This window comes from Aquarana catesbeiana, linkage group LG09 (genome assembly GCF_042186555.1).
Source record: "Aquarana catesbeiana isolate 2022-GZ linkage group LG09, ASM4218655v1, whole genome shotgun sequence".
NCBI lineage: Eukaryota > Metazoa > Chordata > Amphibia > Anura > Ranidae > Aquarana > Aquarana catesbeiana.
In genome coordinates, this window is record NC_133332.1 from 24,848,105 (window position 1) to 24,871,491 (window position 23,387).

The 23,387-nt window shown below is 46.0% G+C and overlaps 14 non-coding genes across 14 annotated transcripts; all 14 read left to right on the forward strand.

The window, feature by feature from the left end:
* The first annotated feature begins 596 nt into the window (after window positions 1–596).
* Window positions 597–669, forward strand: TRNAV-UAC (transfer RNA valine (anticodon UAC)). Its single transcript has one exon. It is a non-coding gene; the product is annotated as a tRNA-Val (tRNA).
* Window positions 670–1,476: 807 nt separating this feature from the next.
* On the forward strand, window positions 1,477–1,549 carry TRNAV-UAC (transfer RNA valine (anticodon UAC)). Its single transcript has one exon. It is a non-coding gene; the product is annotated as a tRNA-Val (tRNA).
* Window positions 1,550–2,360: 811 nt separating this feature from the next.
* Window positions 2,361–2,433, forward strand: TRNAV-UAC (transfer RNA valine (anticodon UAC)). Its single transcript has one exon. It is a non-coding gene; the product is annotated as a tRNA-Val (tRNA).
* Window positions 2,434–3,242: 809 nt separating this feature from the next.
* TRNAV-UAC (transfer RNA valine (anticodon UAC)) lies at window positions 3,243–3,315 on the forward strand. Its single transcript has one exon. It is a non-coding gene; the product is annotated as a tRNA-Val (tRNA).
* Window positions 3,316–4,122: 807 nt separating this feature from the next.
* Window positions 4,123–4,195, forward strand: TRNAV-UAC (transfer RNA valine (anticodon UAC)). The gene has a single exon. It is a non-coding gene; the product is annotated as a tRNA-Val (tRNA).
* Window positions 4,196–8,373: 4,178 nt separating this feature from the next.
* Window positions 8,374–8,446, forward strand: TRNAV-UAC (transfer RNA valine (anticodon UAC)). The gene has a single exon. It is a non-coding gene; the product is annotated as a tRNA-Val (tRNA).
* An 807-nt stretch (window positions 8,447–9,253) lies between these two features.
* Window positions 9,254–9,326, forward strand: TRNAV-UAC (transfer RNA valine (anticodon UAC)). The gene has a single exon. It is a non-coding gene; the product is annotated as a tRNA-Val (tRNA).
* Window positions 9,327–10,132: 806 nt separating this feature from the next.
* TRNAV-UAC (transfer RNA valine (anticodon UAC)) lies at window positions 10,133–10,205 on the forward strand. Its single transcript has one exon. It is a non-coding gene; the product is annotated as a tRNA-Val (tRNA).
* An 802-nt stretch (window positions 10,206–11,007) lies between these two features.
* TRNAV-UAC (transfer RNA valine (anticodon UAC)) lies at window positions 11,008–11,080 on the forward strand. Its single transcript has one exon. It is a non-coding gene; the product is annotated as a tRNA-Val (tRNA).
* Window positions 11,081–11,891: 811 nt separating this feature from the next.
* TRNAV-UAC (transfer RNA valine (anticodon UAC)) lies at window positions 11,892–11,964 on the forward strand. The gene has a single exon. It is a non-coding gene; the product is annotated as a tRNA-Val (tRNA).
* A 7,905-nt stretch (window positions 11,965–19,869) lies between these two features.
* On the forward strand, window positions 19,870–19,942 carry TRNAV-UAC (transfer RNA valine (anticodon UAC)). The gene has a single exon. It is a non-coding gene; the product is annotated as a tRNA-Val (tRNA).
* An 807-nt stretch (window positions 19,943–20,749) lies between these two features.
* TRNAV-UAC (transfer RNA valine (anticodon UAC)) lies at window positions 20,750–20,822 on the forward strand. The gene has a single exon. It is a non-coding gene; the product is annotated as a tRNA-Val (tRNA).
* An 811-nt stretch (window positions 20,823–21,633) lies between these two features.
* Window positions 21,634–21,706, forward strand: TRNAV-UAC (transfer RNA valine (anticodon UAC)). Its single transcript has one exon. It is a non-coding gene; the product is annotated as a tRNA-Val (tRNA).
* An 807-nt stretch (window positions 21,707–22,513) lies between these two features.
* On the forward strand, window positions 22,514–22,586 carry TRNAV-UAC (transfer RNA valine (anticodon UAC)). Its single transcript has one exon. It is a non-coding gene; the product is annotated as a tRNA-Val (tRNA).
* The last annotated feature ends 801 nt before the right edge of the window (window positions 22,587–23,387 follow it).

Here is a 23,387-nt window from a genome sequence, read left to right on the forward strand (position 1 = left end):
GCACACTTCCTGGTATGCAAGCGTGCCCAAGCACTCCTTTCAACGCAGCCGCTTAGCTGTGTGTGTGTTGTGTGAGATCTAAGGCATTGCAATCTCTGAATTCTAGTTGCAGGGGAATTGGAGTGAAGTTTGGTGATGTCACTACTGTGGTGCTCACTCTTCTCCTTGCTGGCAGCTTCCTGACATGAGGAAGCAAATCCCTGCCTCTGCCAAGGTGGCCACCTCCACACAGAGACACGCTATAAAACAAGACATGGTAAGTCAGTCACATGGAAAAGATCAGCAGCAGGGTGGCCACAGGCATGACTGGTAACCAGTCCTTTGCCCTCTGCCTTCTTTTTCTTGAGGAACGGCTTCCAGAGTATAGCTGTTATAAGGGAACCATAGCGACCCTGGAGCTCTTTGCTATGGGATGATACTAGGTTATGGCCCTTATGCAAAGAGTGGTCAGAAACACCAATTTTGCTACAACCTTGAAAGTGTCCTAAAACCAAAGAAATGCCAAAGGATCTCAGATTGACCTATAGGATGCAAGCATTCTTTGGTTTTTAACCCTTACCTTTCTGAAAAATTGACAATTAGGCACACTTTTCACAGGTTCCATAGTGTAGCGGTTATCACGTCTGCTTTACACGCAGAAGGTCCTGGGTTCAACCCCCAGTGGAACCATTTTGTAATATGAGATCAGATACTGACTTTCTAAAAGTCAGATTTTGAAACGTGCCTCACACAATGCAAAGGAATGCAATAGAGCCTTCAAAGTTGAACAGAACTCAAAAAATCAACCTTTGCTATATTGTAGGAAACATTGACTCATGTTGTTTCTAAGAAGTACCCTGAAAAATATATCTTTGTCCTGAAATTCCTCTTAAAAATAGTAGCACACTTCCTGGTATGCAAGCGTGCCCAAGCACTCCTTTCAACGCAGCCGCTTAGCTGTGTGTGTGTTGTGTGAGATCTAAGGCATTGCAATCTCTGAATTCTAGTTGCAGGGGAATTGGAGTGAAGTTTGGTGATGTCACTACTGTGGTGCTCACTCTTCTCCTTGCTGGCAGCTTCCTGACATGAAGAAGCAAATCCCTGCCTCTACCAAGGTGGCCACTTCCACACAGAGACACGCTATAAAACAAGACATGGTAAGTCAGTCACGGGGAAAAGATCAGCAGCAGGGTGGCCACAGGCATGACTCGTAACTAGTCCTTTGCCCTCTGCCTTCATTTTCTTGAGGAATGGCTTCCAGAGTATAGCTTTTATAAGGGAACCATAGCGACCCTGGAGCTCTTTGCTATGGGCTGATAGTAGGTTATGGCCCTTATGCAAAGAGTGGTCAGAAACACCAGTTTTGCTACCCCCTAGAAAGTGTCCTAAAACCAAGGAAATGCCAAAGGATCTCAGGTTGACCTATAGGATGCAAGCAATCTTTGGTGTTTAACCCATCCCTTTCTGAAAAATTGACAATTAGGCAGAGTTTTCATAGGTTCTATAGTGTAGCGGTTATCACGTCCGTTTTACACGCAGAAGGTCCTGGGTTCAACCCCCAGTGGAACCATTTTGGAATATGAGATCAGATACTGACTTTCTAAAAGTCAGACTTTGGAACGTGCCTCACACAACGCAAAGGAATGCAATAGAGCCTTCAAAGTTGAACAGAACTCAAAAAGTCAACCTTTGCTATATTGTAGGAAACATTGACTCATGTTAATTGTTTCTAAGCAGTACCCTGAAAAATATATCTTTGGCCTGAAATTCCTCTTAAAAATAGTAGCGCACTTCCTGGTATGCAAGCGTGCCCAAGCACTCCTTTCGATGCAGCCGCATAGCTGTGTGTGTGTTGTGTGAGATATAAGGCTTTGCAAACTCTGACTTCTAGTCTCAGGGGTATTGGAGTGAAGTTTGGTGATGTCACTACTGTGGTGCTCAGTCTTCTCCTTGCTGGTGGCTTTCTGACATGAGGAAGCAAAGCCCTTCCTCTAACAAGGTGGCCACCTTTACACAGAGACACGCTATAAAACAAGACATGGTAAGTCAGTCACGGGGAAAAGATCAGCTGCAGGGAGGCCACAGGCATGACTGGTAACTAGTCCTTTGCCCTCTGCCTTCATTTTCTTGAGGAACGGCTTCCAGAGTATAGCTTTTATAAGGGAACCATAGCTACCCTGGAGCTCTTTGCTATGGGCTGATACTAGGTCATGGCCCTTATGCAAAGAGTGGTCAGAAACACCAGTTTTGCTACACCCTTGAAAGTGTCCTAAAACCAAGGAAATGCCAAAGGATCTCAGATTGACCTATAGGATGCAAGAATTATTTGGTTTTTAACCCTTACCTTTCTGAAAAATTGACAATTAGGCACACTTTTCACAGGTTCCATAGTGTAGCGGCTATCACGTCTGCTTTACACGCAGAAGGTCCTGGGTTCAACCCCCAGTGGAACCATTTTGTAATATGAGATCAGATACTGACTTTCTAAAAGTCAGACTTTGAAACGTGCCTCACACAATGCAAAGGAATGCAATAGAGCCTTCAAAGTTGAACAGAACTCAAAAAGTCAACCTTTGCTATATTGTAGGAAACATTGACTCATGTTAATTGTTTCTAAGCAGTACCCTGAAAAATATATCTTTGGCCTGAAATTCCTCTTAAAAATAGTAGCGCACTTCCTGGTATGCAAGCGTGCCCAAGCACTCCTTTCGATGCAGCCGCATAGCTGTGTGTGTTGTGTGAGATATAAGGCTTTGCAAACTCTGACTTCTAGTCTCAGGGGTATTGGAGTGAAGTTTGGTGATGTCACTACTGTGGTGCTCAGTCTTCTCCTTGCTGGTGGCTTTCTGACATGAGGAAGCAAAGCCCTTCCTCTACCAAGGTGGCCACCTTTACACAGAGACACGCTATAAAACAAGACATGGTAAGTCAGTCACGGGGAAAAGATCAGCTGCAGGGAGGCCACAGGCATGACTGGTAACTAGTCCTTTGCCCTCTGCCTTCATTTTCTTGAGGAACGGCTTCCAGAGTATAGCTTTTATAAGGGAACCATAGCTACCCTGGAGCTCTTTGCTATGGGCTGATACTAGGTCATGGCCCTTATGCAAAGAGTGGTCAGAAACACCAGTTTTGCTACACCCTTGAAAGTGTCCTAAAACCAAGGAAATGCCAAAGGATCTCAGATTGACCTATAGGATGCAAGAATTATTTGGTTTTTAACCCTTACCTTTCTGAAAAATTGACAATTAGGCACACTTTTCACAGGTTCCATAGTGTAGCGGCTATCATGTCTGCTTTACACGCAGAAGGTCCTGGGTTCAACCCCCAGTGGAACCATTTTGTAATATGAGATCAGATACTGACTTTCTAAAAGTCAGACTTTGAAACGTGCCTCACTCAATGCAAAGGAATGCAATAGAGCCTTCAAAGTTGAACAGAACTCAAAAAGTCAACCTTTGCTATATTGTAGGAAACATTGACTCATGTTGTTTCTAAGAAGTACCCTGAAAAATATATCTTTGGCCTGAAATTCTTCTTAAAAATAGTAGCACACTTCCTGGTATGCAAGCGTGCCCAAGCACTCCTTTCAACGCAGCCGCTTAGCTGTGTGTGTGTTTTGTGAGATCTAAGGCATTGCAATCTCTGAATTCTAGTTGCAGGGGAATTGGAGTGAAGTTTGGTGATGTCACTACTGTGGTGCTCACTCCTCTCCTTGCTGGCAGCTTCCTGACATGAGGAAGCAAATCCCTGCCTCTACCAAGGTGGCCACTTCCACACAGAGACACGCTATAAAACAAGACATGGTAAGTCAGTCACGGGGAAAAGATCAGCAGCAGGGTGGCCACAGGCATGACTCGTAACTAGTCCTTTGCCCTCTGCCTTCATTTTCTTGAGGAATGGCTTCCAGAGTATAGCTTTTATAAGGGAACCATAGAGACTCTGGAGCTCTTTGCTATGGGCTGATAGTAGGTTATGGCCCTTATGCAAAGAGTGGTCAGAAACACCAGTTTTGCTACCCCCTTGAAAGTGTCCTAAAACCAAGGAAATGCCAAAGGATCTCAGGTTGACCTATAGGATGCAAGCATTCTTTGGTTTTTAACCCTTACCTTTCTGAAAAATTGACAATTAGGCACACTTTTCACAGGTTCCATAGTGTAGCGGTTATCACGTCTGCTTTACACGCAGAAGGTCCTGGGTTCAACCCCCAGTGGAACCATTTTGTAATATGAGATCAGATACTGACTTTCTAAAAGTCAGACTTTGGAACGTGCCTCACACAACGCAAAGGAATGCAATAGAGCTTTCAAAGTTGAACAGAACTCAAAAAGTCAACCTTTAGCTATATTGTAGGAAACATTGACTCATGTTGTTTCTAAGAAGTACCCTGAAAAATATATCTTTGGCCTGAAATTCCTCTTAAAAATAGTAGCGCAGTTCCTGGTATGCAATCGTGCCCAAGCACTCCTTTCGATGCAGCTGCATAGCTGTATGTGTGTGTTGTAAGGCTTTGCGAACTCTGACTTCTAGTCTCAGGGGTATTGGAGTGAAGTTTGGTGATGTCACTACTGTGTTGCTCAGTCTTCTCCTTGCTGGTGGCTTTCTGACATGAGGAATAGGGATGAGCTTCGTGTTCGAGTCGAACCCATGTTCGACTCGAACATCGGCTGTTCGATCGTTCGCCGAATTGCGAACGTTATGGGCCGTTCGCGCTAAATTCGTGTGGCGCGTCACGGCCCATAATTCACTGCGGCATCGCAGTGCATTGCTGGCTGATGATTGGCCAAGCATGCACTATGACCCGCATGCTTGGCCAATCACAGCGCCGTCAGTAGAGAGAGCTGTAATTGGCCAAAGCCAGGGTGGCTTTGGCCAATTATGGCTCAGGGGATTTAGTACACACCCCACACTATATAAGGCCGCCTGCACGGCGGCCCTGTGTAGTGTGTGTTCCGGTGTGCTGAGAGATAGAGAGAGAGAGAGACAGTGTCATTTGATTTGAGTTAGATAGATTAGGCAGAACAGTCAGTCAGTTAGCTGCACTTACAGTGTATTGTGTATATATATGCATCCCAGGTGTTGCATATATATATATACACTGTATTCAGTTTAGCTAGATCCGTTCCTGTTATCTTCTATCTAGACTATTTACTTTTAATGCAGTGCGTCCTGCTCACAGTGTTCAGCTAGATCCGTTCCTGCTATTTACATTTAGTGCAGTGCGTCCTGCTCACAGTGTTCAGCTAGATCCGTTCCTGTTATCTTCTAGACTATTTACATTTAGTGCAGTGCGTCCTGCTCACAGTGTTCAGCTAGATCCGTTCCTGCAATTTACATTTAGTGCAGTGCGTCCTGCTCACAGTGTTCAGCTAGATCCGTTCCTGCTATTTACATTTAGTGCAGTGCGTCCTGCTCACAGTGTTCAGCTAGATCCGTTCCTGTTATTTACATTTAGTGCAGTGCGTCCTGCTCACAGTGTTCAGCTAGATCCGTTCCTGCTATTTACATTTAGTGCAGTGCGTCCTGCTCACAGTGTTCAGCTAGATCCGTTCCTGCTATTTACATTTAGTGCAGTGCGTCCTGCTCACACTGTTCAGCTAGATCCGTTCCTGCTATTTACATTTAGTGCAGTGCGTCCTGCTCACAGTGTTCAGCTAGATCCGTTCCTGTTATCTTCTAGACTATTTACATTTAGTGCAGTGCGTCCTGCTCACAGTGTTCAGCTAGATCCGTTCCTGTTAAATTCCTACTGACAGGCAGGCTTGTCTGGTTACAGTATATAAAGCTACCTGAAGAAAATTACAGGTGTTCTATTTGATCCTATTAGTACCACGGTCAGGCAGCTAGACTATTTACATTTAGTACAGTGCGTCCTGCTCACAGTGTTCAGCTAGATCCGTTCCTGTTATCTTCCTACTGACAGGCAGGCTTGTCTGGTTACAGTATATAAAGCTACCTGAAGAAAATTACAGGTGTTCTATTTGATCCTATTAGTACCACGGTCAGGCAGCTAGACTATTTACATTTAGTACAGTGCGTCCTGCTCACAGTGTACAGCTAGATCCGTTCCTGTTATCTTCCTACTGACAGGCAGGCTTGTCTGGTTACAGTACATAAAGCTACCTGAAGAAAATTACAGGTGTTCTACTTGATCCTATTAGTACCACAGTCAGGCAGCTAGACTATTTACATTTAGTACAGTGCGTCCTGCTCACAGTGTACAGCTAGATCCGTTCCTGTTATCTTCCTACTGACAGGCAGGCTTGTCTGGTTACAGTATATAAAGCTACCTGAAGAAAATTACAGGTGTTCTATTTGATCCTATTAGTACCACGGTCAGGCAGCTAGACTATTTACATTTAGTACAGTGCGTCCTGCTCACAGTGTTCAGCTAGATCCGTTCCTGTTATCTTCCTACTGACAGGCAGGCTTGTCTGGTTACAGTATATAAAGCTACTTGAAGAAAATTACAGGTGTTCTATCCCAGCTTAGTGCAGCTACAGGCCATTAGTATGTCTGGAAGGCCAAGAAGGAGAGGCAGACAGTCACAAGCCAATAAGAGAGGGCAAGCAGGCTCTGTGTCTAGTGCTGGTCGTGGAGACGGTGCATCCTCATCAGCACGTGGCCATGGGACACGCTTGGCCTTTTTTTCGGCAGCTGGCCGTGTTGAGCCGCAACATGCGGAAGTGCCTAAGGCCCAATTTTTCTGCCCCTGTCTAACAGGGGCGTGTAATTACAATTTTTGAAGCAATAATTTGCAGCAGGGCTCGTTCCTGCGTTCCAACTAGAGTGTCTGTGAGGGGTTGCAGTGTTGTGGCACCAGCACCAGTGCCTAAGGCCTAATTTTTCAGCTCCTGTTCAACAGGGGCATGTAATTACAATTCTTGATCTAATATTTCACAGCAGGGCCCTGTGAGGGCTTACAGTGTTGTGGCCACAGCAACACCTAAGGCCCAAATTTCTGCTGAGTATATAGGGCAGGACCCTACTTTCAAACATCTAACTTACAAACGACTCCTACTTGCAAACGGAAGGAGACAACAGGAAGTGAGATGAAATCTACCCCTAGGAAGGGAAATTCTCTCCTGTAAGAGTTAATATGGGAAAACAATTTCTCCTTTCCACTGATGCTTTCCAATCCTTGTTCCACAAAAAAACCCAAATTTTCAAAAAACATTTTTCATTGGGACAAAAAAGTGAGGTGAAATCTTCTGAAGAGGAGGAAAGACAGCAAAACAAATGTCACAGGGGTGATAACCCTTCCCTATGTTTTCCAAAAAGCTTAGAAAAGATTTTTTGGCTGGAGCTAAACACGTTAAAAATGTTCAAAATTACAAACAGATTCTACTTAACAACAAACCTACAGTCCCTGTCTTGTTTGCACTGCTGTTCAGAGTATATAGGGCCTGGTGGCCCCACACCTTTCCTTATTTTAATTTGGGTGCGGGGTTCCCCTTAATATCCATACAAGACCCAAAGGGCCTGGTAATGGACTGGGGGGTACCCATGCCGTTTGTCTCACTGATTTTCATCCATATTGCCATGACCCGACATGACATTAAACCCGCAAGCAGTTTTAAATGAGATTTTTTCCTTTAAAAATGACATTTGGTGCAGGGACTGTTCTAAACATGGGAAACACGCGTCACTTTACAGGCATACTATAGACACCCCCCAGGTACGATATTTAAAGGAATATTTCACTTTTTTTTTTTTACTTTAAGCATCATTAAAATCACTGCTCCCGAAAAAACGGCCGTTTTTAAAAGTTTTTTTTGTATTGATACATGTCCCCTGGGGTAGGACCCGGGTCCCCAAACCCTTTTTAGGACAATACCATGCAAATTAGACTTTAAAATGAGCACTTTTGATTTTGAACGTTCGAGTTCCATAGACGTCAATGGGGTTCTAACGTTCGTGCGAACTTTCGGTCCGTTCGCGGGTTCTGGTGCGAACCGAACCGGGGGGTGTTCAGCTCATCCCTAATGAGGAAGCAAAGCCCTTCCTCTACCAAGGTGGCCACCTTTACACGGAGACACGCTATAAAACAAGACATGGTAAATCAGTCACGGGGAAAAGATCAGCTGCAGGGAGGCCACGGGCATGACTGGTAACTAGTCCTTTGCCCTCTGCCTTCATTTTCTTGAGGAACGGCTTCCAGAGTATAGCTTTTATAAAGGAACCATAGCTACCCTGGAGCTCTTTGCTATGGGCTGATACTAGGTCATGGCCCTTATGCAAAGAGTGGTCAGAAACACCAGTTTTGCTACACCCTTGAAAGTGTCCTAAAATCAAAGAAATGCCAAAGGATCTCAGATTGACCTATAGGATGCAAGAATTATTTGGTTTTTAACCCTTACCTTTCTGAAAAATTGACACTTATGCACTCTTTTCACAGGTTCCATAGTGTAGCGGTTATCACGTCTGCTTTACACGCAGAAGGTCCTGGGTTCAACCCCCAGTGGAACCATTTTGTAATATGAGATCAGATACTGACTTTCTAAAAGTCAGATTTTGAAACGTGCCTCACACAATGCAAAGGAATGCAATAGAGCCTTCAAAGTTGAACAGAACTCAAAAAATCAACCTTTGCTATATTGTAGGAAACATTGACTCATGTTGTTTCTAAGAAGTACCCTGAAAAATATATCTTTGGCCTGAAATTCCTCTTAAAAATAGTAGCACACTTCCTGGTATGCAAGCGTGCCCAAGCACTCCTTTCAACGCAGCCGCTTAGCTGTGTGTGTGTTGTGTGAGATCTAAGGCATTGCAATCTCTGAATTCTAGTTGCAGGGGAATTGGAGTGAAGTTTGGTGATGTCACTACTGTGGTGCTCACTCTTCTCCTTGCTGGCAGCTTCCTGACATGAAGAAGCAAATCCCTGCCTCTACCAAGGTGGCCACTTCCACACAGAGACACGCTATAAAACAAGACATGGTAAGTCAGTCACGGGGAAAAGATCAGCAGCAGGGTGGCCACAGGCATGACTCGTAACTAGTCCTTTGCCGTCTGCCTTCATTTTCTTGAGGAATGGCTTCCAGAGTATAGCTTTTATAAGGGAACCATAGCGACCCTGGAGCTCTTTGCTATGGGCTGATAGTAGGTTATGGCCCTTATGCAAAGAGTGGTCAGAAACACCAGTTTTGCTACCCCCTAGAAAGTGTCCTAAAACCAAGGAAATGCCAAAGGATCTCAGGTTGACCTATAGGATGCAAGCATTCTTTGGTTTTTAACCCTTACCTTTCTGAAAAATTGACAATTAAGCACACTTTTCACAGGTTTCATAGTGTAGCGGTTATCACGTCTGCTTTACATGCAGAAGGTCCTGGGTTCAACCCCCAGTGGAACCATTTTGTAATATGAGATCAGATACTGACTTTCTAAAAGTCAGACTTTGGAACGTGCCTCACACAACGCAAAGGAATGCAATAGAGCTTTCAAAGTTGAACAGAACTCAAAAAATCAACCTTTGCTATATTGTAGGAAACATTGACTCATGTTAATTGTTTCTAAGCAGTACCCTGAAAAATATATCTTTGGCCTGAAATTCCTCTTAAAAATAGTAGCGCAGTTCCTGGTATGCAATCGTGCCCAAGCACTCCTTTCGATGCAGCCGCATAGCTGTGTGTGTGTGTGTTGTAAGGCTTTGTGAACTCTGACTTCTAGTCTCAGGGGTATTGGAGTGAAGTTTGGTGATGTCACTACTGTGTTGCTCAGTCTTCTCCTTGCTGGTGGCTTTCTGACATGAGGAAGCAAAGCCCTTCCTCTACCAAGGTGGCCACCTTTACACAGAGACACGCTATAAAACAAGACATGGTAAATCAGTCACGGGGAAAAGATCAGCTGCAGGGAGGCCACAGGCATGACTGGTAACTAGTCCTTTGCCCTCTGCCTTCCTTTTCTTGAGGAACGGCTTCCAGAGTATAGCTTTTATAAGGGAACCATAACTACCCTGGAGCACTTTGCTATGGGCTGATACTAGGTCATGGCCCTTATGCAAAGAGTGGTCAGAAACACCAGTTTTGCTACACCCTTGAAAGTGTCCTAAAACCAAAGAAATGCCAAAGGATTTCAGATTGACCTATAGGATGCAAGAATTCTTTGGTTTTTAACCCTTACCTTTCTGAAAAATTGACAATTAGGCATTCTTTTCACAGGTTCCATAGTGTAGCGGTTATCACGTCTGCTTTACACGCAGAAGGTCCTGGGTTCAACCCTTAGTGGAACCATTTTGTAATATGAGATCAGATACTGACTTTCTAAAAGTCAGACTTTGGAACGTGCCTCACACAACGCTAAGGGATGCAATAGAGCCTTCAAAGTTGAACAGAACTCAAAAAGTCAACCTTTGCTATATTGTAGGAAACATTGACTCATGTTAATTGTTTCTAAGCATTACCCTGAAAAATATATCTTTGGCCTGAAATTCCTCTTAAAAATAGTAGCGCAGTTCCTGGTATGCAATCGTGGCCAAGCACTCCTTTCGATGCAGCCGCATAGCTGTTTGTGTGTTGTAAGGCTTTGCAAACTTTGACTTCTAGTCTCAGGGGTAGTGGAGTGAAGTTTGGTGATGTCACTACTGTGTTGCTCAGTCTTCTCCTCGCTGGTGGCTTTCTGACATGAGGAAGGAAAGCCCTTCCTCTACCAAGGTGGCCACCTTTACACAGAGACACGCTATAAAACAAGACATGGTAAGTCAGTCACGGGGAAAAGATCAGCTGCAGGGAGGCCACAGGCATGACTGGTAACTAGTCCTTTGCCCTCTGCCTTCATTTTCTTGAGGAACGTCTTCCAGAGTATAGCTTTTATAAGGGAACCATAGCTACCCTGGAGCTCTTTGCTATGGGCTGATACTAGGTCATGGCCCTTATGCAAAGAGTGGTCAGAAACACCAGTTTTGCTACACCCTTGAAAGTGTCCTAAAACCAAAGAAATGCCAAAGGATCTCAGATTCACCTATAGGATACAAGCAATCTTTGGTGTTTAACCCTTCCCTTTCTGAAAAATTGACAATTAGGCAAACTTTTTACAGGTTCTATAGTGTAGGGGTTATCACGTCTGCTTTACACGCAGAAGGTCCTGGGTTCAACCCCCAGTGGAACCCTTTTGTAATATGAGATCAGATACTGAATTTCTGAAAGTCAGACTTTGGAACGTGCCTCACAAAACATAAAGAAAAGCAATAGAGCTTTCAAAGTTGAACGGAACTCAAAAAGTCAACCTTTGCTATATTGTAGGAAACATTGACACATGTTAATTGTTTCTAAGCAGTACCCTGAAAAATATATCTTTGGCCTGAAATTCCTCTTAAAAATAGTAGCGCACTTCCTGGTATGCAAGCGTGCCCAAGAACTCCTTTCGATGCAGCCGCATAGCTGTGTTTGTGTTGTGTGAGATATAAGGCTTTGCAAACTCTGACTTCTAGTCTCAGGGGTATTGGAGTGAAGTTTGGTGATGTCACTACTGTGGTGCTCACTCTTCTCCTTGCTGGTGGCTTTCTGACATGAGGAAGCAAAGCCCTGCTTCTATCAAGGTGGCCACCTCTACACAGATACACGCTATAAAACAAGACAAGGTAAGCCAGCCATGGGGAAAAGATCAGCTGCAGGGAGGCCACAGGCATGACTGGTAACTAGTCCTTTGCCCTCTGCCTTCCTTTTCTTGAGTAACGGCTTCCAGAGTATAGCTGTTATAAGGGAACCATAGCGACTCTGGAGCTCTTTGCTATGGGCTGATACTAGGTCATGGCCCTTATGCAAAGAGTGGTCAGAAACACCAGTTTTGCTACACCCTTGAAAGTGTCCTAAAACCATAGAAATGCCAAAGGATCTCAGATTGACCTATAGGATGCAAGCATTCTTTGGTTTTTAACCCTTACCTTTCTGAAAAATTGACAATTAGGCACACTTTTCACAGGTTCCATAGTGTAGCGGTTATCACGTCTGCTTTACACGCAGAAGGTCCTGGGTTCAACCCCCAGTGGAAACATTTTGTAATATGAGATCAGATACTGACTTTCTAAAAGTCAGACTTTGGAACGTGCCTCACACAACGCAAAGGAATGCAATAGAGCCTTCAAAGTTGAACAGAACTCAAAAAGTCAACCTTTGCTATATTGTAGGAAACATTGACTCATGTTAATTGTTTCTAAGCAGTACCCTGAAAAATATATCTTTGGCCTGAAATTCCTCTTAAAAATAGTAGCGCAGTTCCTGGTATGCAATCGTGCCCAAGCACTCTTTTCGATGCAGCCGCATAGCTGTGTGTGTGTTGTAAGGCTTTGCAAACTCTGACTTCTAGTCTCAGGGGTATTGGAGTGAAGTTTGGTGATGTTACTACTGTGGTGCTCACTCTTCTCCTTGCTGGTGGCTTTCTGACATGAGGAAGCAAAGCCCTGCCTCTATCAAGGTGGCCACTTCTACACAGATACACGCTATAAAACAAGACAAGGTAAACCAGCCATGGGGAAAAGATCAGCTGCAGTAAGGCTACAGCCATGACTGGTAACTATTCCTTTGCCCTCTGCCTTCATTTTCTTGAGTAACGGCTTCCAGAGTAGGGATGAGCCGAACACCCCCCGGTTCGGTTCGCACCAGAACCCGCGAACGGACCGAAAGTTCGCACGAACGTTAGAACCCCATTGACGTCTATGGGACTCGAACGTTCGAAATCAAAAGTGCTCATTTTAAAGGCTAATTTGCATGGTATTGTCCTAAAAAGGGTTTGGGGACCCGGGTCCTACCCCAGGGGACATGTATCAATGCAAAAAAAACTTTTAAAAACGTCCGTTTTTTCGGGAGCAGTGATTTTAATGATGCTTAAAGTAAAAAAAAAAAGTGAAATATTCCTTTAAATATCGTACCTGGGGGGTGTCTATAGTATGCCTGTAAAGTGACGCGTGTTTCCCATGTTTAGAACAGTCCCTGCACCAAATGTCATTTTTAAAGGAAAAAATCTCATTTAAAACTGCTTGCGGGTTTAATGTCATGTCGGGTCATGGCAATATGGATGAAAATCAGTGAGACAAACGGCATGGGTACCCCCCAGTCCATTACCAGGCCCTTTGGGTCTTGTATGGATATTAAGGGGAACCCCGCACCCAAATTAAAATAAGGAAAGGTGTGGGGCCACCAGGCCCTATATACTCTGAACAGCAGTATACAGGCGGTGCAAACAAGACAGGGACTGTAGGTTTGTTGTTAAGTAGAATCTGTTTGTAATTTTGAACATTTTTAACGTGTTTAGCTCCAGCCAAAAAATCTTTTCTAAGCTTTTTGGAAAACATAGGGAAGGGTTATCACCCCTGTGACATTTGTTTTGCTGTCTTTCCTCCTCTTCAGAAGATTTCACCTCACTTTTTTGTCCCAATGAAAAATGTTTTTTGAAAATTTGGGTTTTTTTGTGGAACAAGGATTGGAAAGCATCAGTGGAAAGGAGAAATTGTTTTCCCATATTAACTCTTACAGGAGAGAATTTCCCTTCCTAGGGGTAGATTTCATCTCACTTCCTGTTGTCTCCTTCCGTTTGCAAGTAGGAGTCGTTTGTAAGTTAGATGTTTGAAAGTAGGGTCCTGCCCTATATACTCAGCAGAAATTTGGGCCTTAGGTGTTGCTGTGGCCACAACACTGTAAGCCCTCACAGGGCCCTGCTGTGAAATATTAGATCAAGAATTGTAATTACATGCCCCTGTTGAACAGGAGCTGAAAAATTAGGCCTTAGGCACTGGTGCTGGTGCCACAACACTGCAACCCCTCACAGACACTCTAGTTGGAACGCAGGAACGAGCCCTGCTGCAAATTATTGCTTCAAAAATTGTAATTACACGCCCCTGTTAGACAGGGGCAGAAAAATTGGGCCTTAGGCACTGGTGCTGGTGCCACAACACTGCAACCCCTCACAGACACTCTAGTTGGAACGCAGGAACGAGCCCTGCTGCAAAGTATTGCATCAAAAATTGTAATTACACGCCCCTGTTAGACAGGGGCAGAAAAATTGGGCCTTAGGCACTGGTGCTGGTGCCACAACACTGCAACCCCTCACAGACACTCTAGTTGGAACGCAGGAACGAGCCCTGCTGCAAAGTATTGCATCAAAAATTGTAATTACACGCCCCTGTTAGACAGGGGCAGAAAAATTGGGCCCTAGGCACTGGTGCTGGTGCCACAACACTGCAACCCCTCACAGACACTCTAGTTGGAATGCAGGAACGAGCCCTGCTGCAAAGTATTACATCAAAAATTGTAATTACACGCCCCTGTTAAACAGGGGCTGAAAAATTGTGCCTTAGGCACTGGTGGTGGCGCCCAGAACCAAAAATGTTCTTACAAGCTATCAGCGTGATGATTGAGGAGGAAGAGGATAATTACTCAGGGATAGTCACTCAGCATCAGCATAGGCAGTCTTTGAAGGGATCTGAGATTTCAAAAAAAATTATTCGGTTACATCAGCATCAGGTGCTTGGTAGCTGGTGGTGATCCAAGACTCATTCATTTTTATGAAGGTCAGCCGATCGACCGAGTCGGTGGACAGACGCACCCTGTGATCGGTTACCACGCCTCCAGCAGCACTGAATGTGCGTTCCGAAAGAACGCTGGATGCAGGACAGGCCAGTAGCTCAATTGCATACTGTGCAAGCTCTGGCCAGTGATCCATCCTCAAGACCCAGTAACCCAGAGGATTTTCGGTGGGAAAGGTGTCCAAGTCTGATCTTGCCCCTAGGTATTCCTGCACCATGTAAAACAGACGCTGGCGATGGTTGCTGGAACCGATCATACCTTGGGGCTGCGGACCAAAAAATTGTCTGAACGCATCGGTCAGACGGCCACCTTCTCCACCGCTCCTTCTTTGACTGACCGAAGCCTCAGCAACACGTTGTCCAGAAACAGGAGTTTGTAACCTCCCAGTCTCTGGGAACGCGTTGCACAGACCTTTCTGCAAGGCCTCCCGAAGATGTTTCATCCTCTGCTCCCTCTGCGATGGCAAGATAAGGTCTGCAACCTTACCCTTGTAACGTGGATCAAGGAGGGTTGCCAGCCAGTATTGGTCCTTCTCCTTGATACCACGAATACGAGGATCCTTACGCAGGCTTTGCAGGATCAGGGAGGCCATGCAGCGTAGGTTTGCTGAGGCATTCGGTCCGGAGTCCTCTGGGTCACTAAGAACGACATGGTCCGCAGCCACCTCCTCCCAGCCACGTACAAGTCCATGTGTTTCTTGGGACTGATCCCTTAAAGACTGCTGCTGATGCTGAGTGCCAGGCTCCACCTCCATACTGACACAATCTTCCTCCTCCTCCTCTTCCTCCTCGTCCTCTTCCTGTGTGATCGGCGGGCACGCAGGAACACTGTCTGGATAAAGGGGGCCTTGAGAGCTAAGGAAGTCCTCCTCTTCCTGCCTCTGTTCTGCCTCAAGTGCCCTGTCCATTATTCCACGCAGCGTGTGCTCCAACAGGTGGACAAGGGGGACAGTGTCACTGATGCATGCACTGTCACTGCTCACCATCCTCATGGCCTCCTCGAATGGTGACAGGACAGTGCATGCATCCCTGATCATGGCCCACTGGCGTGGGGAAAAAAAACCAAGCTCCCCTGACCCTGTCCTGGTGCCATAGTCGCACAGGTACTCATTGATGGCCCTCTGCTGCGTGTGCAGCCGCTGCAGCATGGCCAACGTTGAGTTCCACCTGGTGGGCATGTCACAGATTAGGCGGTTCTTGGGCAGGTTAAACTCCTTTTGGAGGTCCGTCAGCCGAGCACTGGCATTATATGACCGGCGGAAATGCACACAGACTTTCCTGGCCTGCCTCAGGACATCCTGTAAGCCCGGGTACCTGCCCAAGAACCACTGCACCACCAAGTTAAGGACGTGAGCCAAACAGGGCACATGGGTCATTTGTCCCTGTCGGAGGGCAGAGAGGAGGTTGGTGCCATTGTCGCAAACCACCATTCCTGCCTTAAGTTGGCGTGGCGTCAACCACCTCTGAACCTGCCCCTGCAGAGCTGACAGAACCTCTGCCCCAGTGTGGCTCCTGTCCCCCAAGCACACCAGCTCAAGCACCGCATGGCATCTTTTGGCCTGCGTACTTGCGTAGCCCCTTGAACGCCTACGGAGCACCGCTGGTTCCGAGGAAGAGGCCATGGAGGAAGAAGAAGAGGAGGGGGTGGAGGAGAGAGGTGTGTCACAATCAGCATTTTGGAGGCGTGGTGGCGGAACAACCTCCAACACTACTGCACCTTGTCCTGCATCCTTCCCAGCTGCCAGCAGAGTCACCCAATGCGCCGTGAAACTTAGGTAACGTCCCTGTCCATGCCTGCTGGACCATGAGTCAGCGGTAATATGCACCTTACCGCTGACCGCCCTGTCCAGCGAGGCATGGACATTGCCTTCCACATGCCGGTAGAGAGCCGGAATCGCCTTCCGTGAGAAAAAGTGGCGTTTGGGTACCTGCCACTGAGGAACCGCACATTCCACAAACTCACGGAAGGGGGCAGAGTCTACCAACTGAAAAGGCAGCAGTTGAAGTGCTAGCAATTTTGCCAAGCTAGCATTCAACCGCTGGGCATGTGGATGGCTGGGAGCAAACTTCTTTCGGCGGTGCAGCAGCTGGGGCAGGGAAATTTGCCTGGTACAATCTGACGTCGGTGTACCAAAAGCAGATTGCCCACAAGTACTTGGCTGTGACACACCTAATTTTACACCTTCATTCCTCTCACTGCAGGTCTCAGAGAGGACTGAAGGTCTAGTGGGGTTGGAAATCTCAGCTGATGAGGAGCAAGGAGAGATCCTCTTTGTTCTTTGGTGTGGGTCTTTTAGATACGCTTGCCAACGAACTGCATGGCAGGTCAACATATGTCTGGTCAAGCATGTGGTACCCAAGCGGGAGATATTTTGGCCACGCGAGATACGCTTGAGACATATGTTGCAAATAGCAGCGGTGCGATCTGATGCACTCGTCTCAAAAAAGGCCCACACCAAAGAACTTTTTGAATAACGCGCAGAGACTGCAGCGCCCTGCACATGTGGAGCTTTGGGGTGTGATGCAGTCAATGTGCTGCCCTTAGGCTGGCCCCTGGAGGGCATCCTGCCTCGTTGGTGATGTGCTGCCGCCTCCTCCTCCTCCTCCTCCTCCTCTCTCCTATCAGGCACCCACGTTGAGTCAGTGACCTCATCATCCCCTCCCTCCTCATCACTGGAGCAAACCTGGCAGTATGCTGCAGCAGGGGGAGCATGACTGCCAGATTGCTGTCCTTCTTGGGCACCCCCTCTGTCCGCGCTCATGTTACTGCCTTCATCGAGCTCAGTATCGTCATCAGAGCCTTCCAAACGCTGGGCATCCTCCTGGAGCATGTACCCAACACTGTGGTCAAACAGTTCGAGGGAATCCTCATGAGGACATGGTGGAGCTAGGGAAGGAGTCACTGATGACATTGAGCTGAGGGAAGAGGCCGCTGCTTTGCCAGACAAAGCACCCTGGGCATGGGTGAGAGAGGATGAGGAGGATGAGGACGGCTTGGTCATCCACTCGACCAAGTCTTCCGCATGTTGCGGCTCAACATGGCCAGCTGCCGAAAAAAAGGCCAAGCGTGTCCCATGGCCACGTGCTGATGAGGATGCACTGTCTCCACGACCAGCACTAGACACAGAGCCTGCTTGCCCTCTCTTATTGGCTTGTGACTGTCTGCCTCTCCTTCTTGGCCTTCCAGACATACTAATGGCCTGTAGCTGCACTAAGCTGGGATAGAACACCTGTAATTTTCTTCAAGTAGCTTTATATACTGTAACCAGACAAGCCTGCCTGTCAGTAGGAAGATAACAGGAACGGATCTAGCTGAACACTGTGAGCAGGACGCACTGTACTAACTGTAAATAGTCTAGCTGCCTGACCGTGGTACTAATAGGATCAAATAGAACACCTGTAATTTTCTTCAGGTAGCTTTATATACTGTAACCAGACAAGCCTGCCGGTCAGTAGGAATTTAACAGGAACGGATCTAGCTGAACACTGTGAGCAGGACGCACTGCACTAAATGTAAATAGCAGGAACGGATCTAGCTGAACACTGTGAGCAGGACGCACTGCACTAAATGTAAATAGTCTAGAAGATAACAGGAACGGATCTAGCTGAACACTGTGAGCAGGACGCACTGCACTAAATGTAAATAGTCTAGAAGATAACAGGAACGGATCTAGCTGAACACTGTGAGCAGGACGCACTGCACTAAATGTAAATAGCAGGAACGGATCTAGCTGAACACTGTGAGCAGGACGCACTGCACTAAATGTAAATAGTCTAGAAGATAACAGGAACGGATCTAGCTGAACACTGTGAGCAGGACGCACTGCACTAAATGTAAATAGCAGGAACGGCTCTAGCTGAACACTGTGCGCAGGACGCACTGCACTAAATGTAAATAGCAGGAACGGATCTAGCTGAACACTGTGAGCAGGACGCACTGCACTAAATGTAAATAGCAGGAACGGATCTAGCTGAACACTGTGAGCAGGACGCACTGCACTAAATGTAAATAGCAGGAACGGATCTAGCTGAACACTGTGAGCAGGACGCACTGCACTAAATGTAAATAGCAGGAACGGATCTAGCTGAACACTGTGAGCAGGACGCACTGCACTAAATGTAAATTGCAGGAACGGATCTAGCTGAACACTGTGAGCAGGACGCACTGCACTAAATGTAAATAGTCTAGAAGATAACAGGAACGGATCTAGCTGAACACTGTGAGCAGGACGCACTGCACTAAATGTAAATAGCAGGAATGGATCTAGCTGAACACTGTGAGCAGGACGCACTGCACTAAATGTAAATAGCAGGAACGGATCTAGCTGAACACTGTGAGCAGGACGCACTGCACTAAATGTAAATAGCAGGAACGGATCTAGCTGAACACTGTGAGCAGGACGCACTGCACTAAATGTAAATTGCAGGAACGGATCTAGCTGAACACTGTGAGCAGGACGCACTGCACTAAATGTAAATAGTCTAGAAGATAACAGGAACGGATCTAGCTGAACACTGTGAGCAGGACGCGCTGCACTAAATGTAAATAGCAGGAATGGATCTAGCTGAACACTGTGAGCAGGACGCACTGCATTAAATGTAAATAGTCTAGATAGAAGATAACAGGAACGGATCTAGCTAAACTGAATACAGTGTATATATATATATGCAACACCTGGGATGCATATATATTGCATATATATACACAATACACTGTAAGTGCAGCTAACTGACTGACTGTTCTGCCTAATCTATCTAACTCAAATCAAATGACACTCTCTCTCTCTCTCAGCACACCGGAACACACACTACACAGGGCCGCCGTGCAGGCGGCCTTATATAGTGTGGGGTGTGTACTAAATCCCCTGAGCCATAATTGGCCAAAGCCACCCTGGCTTTGGCCAATTACAGCTCTCTCTACTGACGGCGCTGTGATTGGCCAAGCATGCGGGTCATAGTGCATGCTTGGCCAATCATCAGCCAGCAATGCACTGCGATGCCGCAGTGAATTATGGGCCGTGACGCGCCACACGAATTTAGCGCGAACGGCCCATAACGTTCGCAATTCGGCGAACGATCGAACAGCCGATGTTCGAGTCGAACATGGGTTCGACTCGAACACGAAGCTCATCCCTATTCCAGAGTATAGCTGTTATAAGGGAACCATAGCGACCCTGGAGCTCTTTGCTATGGGCTGATACTAGGTTATGGCCCTTATGCAAAGAGTGGTCAGAAACACCAATTTTGCTACAACCTTGAAAGTGTCCTAAAACCAAAGAAATGCCAAAGGATCTCAGATTGACCTATAGGATGCAAGCATTCTTTGGTTTTTAACCCTTACCTTTCTGAAAAATTGACAATTAGGCACACTTTTCACAGGTTCTATAGTGTAGCGGTTATCACGTCTGCTTTACACGCAGAAGGTCCTGGGTTCAACCCCCAGTGGAACCATTTTGTAATATGAGATCAGATACTGACTTTCTAAAAGTCAGACTTTGGAACGTGCCTCACACAACGCAAAGGAATGCAATAGAGCCTTCAAAGTTGAACAGAACTCAAAAAGTCAACCTTTGCTATATTGTAGGAAACATTGACTCATTTTGTTTCTAAGAAGTACCCTGAAAAATATATCTTTGGCCTGAAATTCCTCTTAAAAATAGTAGCACACTTCCTGGTATGCAAGCGTGCCCAAGCACTCCTTTCAACGCAGTCGCTTAGCTGTGTGTGTGTTGTGTGAGATCTAAGGCATTGCAATCTCTGAATTCTAGTTGCAGGGGAATTGGAGTGAAGTTTGGTGATGTCACTACTGTGGTGCTCACTCTTCTCCTTGCTGGCAGCTTCCTGACATGAGGAAGCAAATCCCTGCCTCTGCCAAGGTGGCCACCTCCACACAGAGACACGCTATAAAACAAGACATGGTAAGTCAGTCACATGGAAAAGATCAGCAGCAGGGTGGCCACAGGCATGACTGGTAACTAGTCCTTTGCCCTCTGCCTTCATTTTCTTGAGGAATGGCTTCCAGAGTATAGCTTTTATAAGGGAACCATAGCTACCCTGGAGCTCTTTGCTATGGGCTGATAGTAGGTTATGGCCCTTATGCAAAGAGTGGTCAGAAACACCAGTTTTGCTACCCCCTTGAAAGTGTCCTAAAACCAAGGAAATGCCAAAGGATCTCAGGTTGACCTATAGGATGCAAGCAATCTTTGGTGTTTAACCCATCCCTTTCTGAAAAATTGACAATTAGGCAAAGTTTTCACAGGTTCTATAGTGTAGCGGTTATCACGTCTGCTTTACACGCAGAAGGTCCTGGGTTCAACCCCCAGTGGAACCATTTTGGAATATGAGATCAGATACTGACTTTCTAAAAGTCAGACTTTGGAACGTGCCTCACACAACGCAAAGGAATGCAATAGAGCCTTCAAAGTTGAACAGAACTCAAAAAGTCAACCTTTGCTATATTGTAGGAAACATTGACTCATGTTAATTGTTTCTAAGCAGTACCCTGAAAAATATATCTTTGGCCTGAAATTCCTCTTAAAAATAGTAGCGCACTTCCTGGTATGCAAGCGTGCCCAAGCACTCCTTTCGATGCAGCCGCATAGCTGTGTGTGTGTTGTGTGAGATATAAGGCTTTGCAAACTCTGACTTCTAGTCTCAGGGGTATTGGAGTGAAGTTTGGTGATGTCACTACTGTGGTGCTCAGTCTTCTCCTTGCTGGTGGCTTTCTGACATGAGGAAGCAAAGCCCTTCCTCTACCAAGGTGGCCACCTTTACACAGAGACACGCTATAAAACAAGACATGGTAAGTCAGTCACGGTGAAAAGATCAGCTGCAGGGAGGCCACAGGCATGACTGGTAACTAGTCCTTTGCCCTCTGCCTTCATTTTCTTGAGGAACGGCTTCCAGAGTATAGCTTTTATAAGGGAACCATAGCTACCCTGGAGCTCTTTGCTATGGGCTGATACTAGGTCATGGCCCTTATGCAAAGAGTGGTCAGAAACACCAGTTTTGCTACACCCTTGAAAGTGTCCTAAAACCAAGGAAATGCCAAAGGATCTCAGATTGACCTATAGGATGCAAGAATTATTTGGTTTTTAACCCTTACCTTTCTGAAAAATTGACACTTATGCACTCTTTTCACAGGTTCCATAGTGTAGCGGTTATCACGTCTGCTTTACACGCAGAAGGTCCTGGGTTCAACCCCCAGTGGAACCATTTTGTAATATGAGATCAGATACTGACTTTCTAAAAGTCAGATTTTGAAACGTGCCTCACACAATGCAAAGGAATGCAATAGAGCCTTCAAAGTTGAACAGAACTCAAAAAATCAACCTTTGCTATATTGTAGGAAACATTGACTCATGTTGTTTCTAAGAAGTACCCTGAAAAATATATCTTTGGCCTGAAATTCCTCTTAAAAATAGTAGCACACTTCCTGGTATGCAAGCGTGCCCAAGCACTCCTTTCAACGCAGCCGCTTAGCTGTGTGTGTGTTGTGTGAGATCTAAGGCATTGCAATCTCTGAATTCTAGTTGCAGGGGAATTGGAGTGAAATTTGGTGATGTCACTACTGTGGTGCTCACTCTTCTCCTTGCTGGCAGCTTCCTGACATGAAGAAGCAAATCCCTGCCTCTACCAAGGTGGCCACTTCCACACAGAGACACGCTATAAAACAAGACATGGTAAGTCAGTCACGGGGAAAAGATCAGCAGCAGGGTGGCCACAGGCATGACTCGTAACTAGTCCTTTGCCGTCTGCCTTCATTTTCTTGAGGAATGGCTTCCAGAGTATAGCTTTTATAAGGGAACCATAGCGACCCTGGAGCTCTTTGCTATGGGCTGATAGTAGGTTATGGCCCTTATGCAAAGAGTGGTCAGAAACACCAGTTTTGCTACCCCCTAGAAAGTGTCCTAAAACCAAGGAAATGCCAAAGGATCTCAGGTTGACCTATAGGATGCAAGCATTCTTTGGTTTTTAACCCTTACCTTTCTGAAAAATTGACAATTAAGCAAACTTTTCACAGGTTTCATAGTGTAGCGGTTATCACGTCTGCTTTACATGCAGAAGGTCCTGGGTTCAACCCCCAGTGGAACCATTTTGTAATATGAGATCAGATACTGACTTTCTAAAAGTCAGACTTTGGAACGTGCCTCACACAACGCAAAGGAATGCAATAGAGCCTTCAAAGTTGAACAGAACTCAAAAAGTCAACTTTGCTATATTGTAGGAAACATTGACTCATTTTGTTTCTAAGAAGTACCCTGAAAAATATATCTTTGGCCTGAAATTCCTCTTAAAAATAGTAGCACACTTCCTGGTATGCAAGCGTGCCCAAGCACTCCTTTCAACGCAGCCGCTTCGCTGTGTGTGTGTTGTGTGAGATCTAAGGCATTGCAATCTCTGAATTCTAGTTGCAGGGGAATTGGAGTGAAGTTTATTGATGTCACTACTGTGGCGCTCACTCTTCTCCTTGCTGGTAGCTTCCTGACATGAGGAAGCAAATCCCTGCCTCTGCCAAGGTGGCCACCTCCACACAGAGACACGCTATAAAACAAGACATGGTAAGTCAGTCACATGGAAAAGATCAGCAGCAGGGTGGCCACAGGCATGACTGGTAACTAGTCCTTTGCCCTCTGCCTTCATTTTCTTGAGGAATGGCTTCCAGAGTATAGCTTTTATAAGGGAACCATAGCGACCCTGGAGCACTTTGCTATAGGCTGATAGTAGGTTATGGCCCTTATGCAAAGAGTGGTCAGAAACACCAGTTTTGCTACCCCCTTGAAAGTGTCCTAAAACCAAGGAAATGCCAAAGGATCTCAGGTTGACCTATAGGATGCAAGCAATCTTTGGTGTTTAACCCTTCCCTTTCTGAAAAATTGACAATTAGGCACACTTT